Source organism: Halichoerus grypus, chromosome 8 (genome assembly GCF_964656455.1).
Source record: "Halichoerus grypus chromosome 8, mHalGry1.hap1.1, whole genome shotgun sequence".
Classification (NCBI taxonomy): Eukaryota; Metazoa; Chordata; class Mammalia; order Carnivora; family Phocidae; genus Halichoerus; species Halichoerus grypus.
In genome coordinates, this window is record NC_135719.1 from 48509790 (window position 1) to 48512095 (window position 2306).

A 2306-nucleotide genomic window follows, 5' to 3' on the forward strand; every position below is an offset into this window, starting at 1 on the left:
TGGAAAATCCTCTGAGGAAGGCCTCCCGCTGGCTTCTCACTTGGGGTACAGATTGACCACCCCTGATTTACACACTATGACCTTCCATTAAGGGTCCCTAGCAATGAAATAAAGACAAATGCTGCTAACTCATACGAGAGGGGAAGGCCAGTGGGCATTTATGAGAGCAAGGGGGCTTTCCTACATACTATGGGCATGGGCAAAGTGAAGGATTATAGGATGTGGTTCGTGATTGGCTCTTCTACTTATTCAGCTAGAAGGCAATTATCTTGACTCATTGACCTTTTGTTTCCTCAGAAAAAAATCAAACTATCCCACCGCTTGCAGCAGTTGTTCAGATGAGTTCAGTTCATCAAACTTTTACCGAGCACCTCTTTTCTACATATTAGACAGTGAGCTGGTTCTGGAAAGAAACCCATATGACCCCTGCCCTCGGGGAGCCAATAACCTAGTAGGGGAGACCATTATGCTGAGCGTCATGGGAAGAAACTGTGTTTAAAAGACTTTGATAACTATTGAGTGCTAGAAAAATATATGGTAATAATGCATCTTGATTATCCAATATGCATGAATAGTTGGTCTGATTCCTGGCTCTGGGTATTTCTCTAATAAGAATATTTTTGTAGATTTAAGCAGTAAGGCACTTATTGGATATCATTTACCTGGGTATTGACTGAACTCACCATCTCCCATAAGGACATTTTCATGTTGTGCCCACTAGGTGTCTCATTATTTTGCAAGAAAATGGAAAAGCACAATGTTTCCACCTGTGTCAGGAGTCAGCTATAGTATAAACATCCAGCTCACTTGGCTAAAATCTCAGCCCCATGCTAGCAAGCATTGGATAAAATACCCATAGTGTAGTTGCTTCTCATTTGAGAGGAAGTAATGGAAGAAGATGTCTTTGTGGATTCTCTTTCTCATAAGCCATGTACCTGCAAACTGCTCTCCTAAAAAGGCCAGAACTAGTTAGATGAAGTAGGAATTCTTCCACAAAGTGGATACTAAGACCTACAGGCTGCAGCACTGCATCCCCACTGGTTTCCTGGGCTAGAATTTAGCCGTCATCTGCAGGTGAGCTGACACCCCCAAACCACACCATACTGTGTGCCCAGGCAGGTGTGTTCTTCCCTATTCATTGGTGTCAAAGAAGTCGTTTTCACAATAAAATCCAGGGTCTCTTCTTTCACTGGGAATCTCAAGTTTGTAAATAATAGACAAGTGTTTATCCCCATATTTTCGCCTTTGCGTGCATGACTTTTCTTTCAGTGGCCTATGGCAGAATGCTTTGCCTCTGAGTGACATCAGAAAGAGAAAGGCACCAGATAACAAACAGGAGACTGAATGCCTTCAAAAATCTTCAAAACTGCAACTTAAAGAGCTCATCTCTTCAGGCTTTCATACTCTACTAATGGGAGCGCAAATGGATATAATCTTTCTGCAATGCAATTTGGCAATATCTACCAAGAATGCATTTCAGAAGCTTATATTCTTTTACCCTGTGTCTGTCAGGATCCCAAAGGAAAGGGGTTTCTCCAGGATGGTTCAAATGAAGAGACTTTAATAAAAAGACTACTTACAGATGGGCAGGCCAGGTTAAAGGAGTAAACAAAGGATGTTGAGGCACCGAAAAAAGAGCAATAGTGGGAAGCTGTTACCATTCCTAGAGCTAAAGGACCGAGGGAGGAAATAATCTTGGACTAGAATCCAGTAATAAGAGCTAGAACAGTGGAGGGGGGACCACCAAGAAAGGGGGCTGGGCTGAAGGTGGGGAGGGGCATGCAGCCACTGCCCCAAAGCAGGGAGAGAGTGAGGAGGAGATATCCCTACTTTTCTCTCTTCTCACCCTCTGGTCTCCTCTTGGTGCCACCCACTAACTGAATCCCAAGGAAGCCAAAGGCGAGGAATCCTGGAGATGCTATCTATAAAGACAGAGAGAAGAATAAAGAAAGGCAGAGAAGGGAGTGGGGGCTAGGAATGGAAAACAACCAGCACAATCCTATAATTCCATTTCCAGGCATGTATTCTAGGGACATAATCAAAGATGGGAGGAAAAAATTATATGCAAGGATGTTCTTCATAGAATTAAGTATAATACTGACAACAAGCTAAATTTCCTATAATGGAGAAGAGATATATAAATTATAGTGTACCCATAATTTGGAATATCACTGTGCCCTTGTAAACATGTTTGAAGAATCTGTGATGGTATGCAGAAATGCTTATCATAAAATGTTAATTGAAAAAAAAGGGGACACAAAACTGTATGCATAATTAGTATTAACTCAAATCCTTGAATACCTATA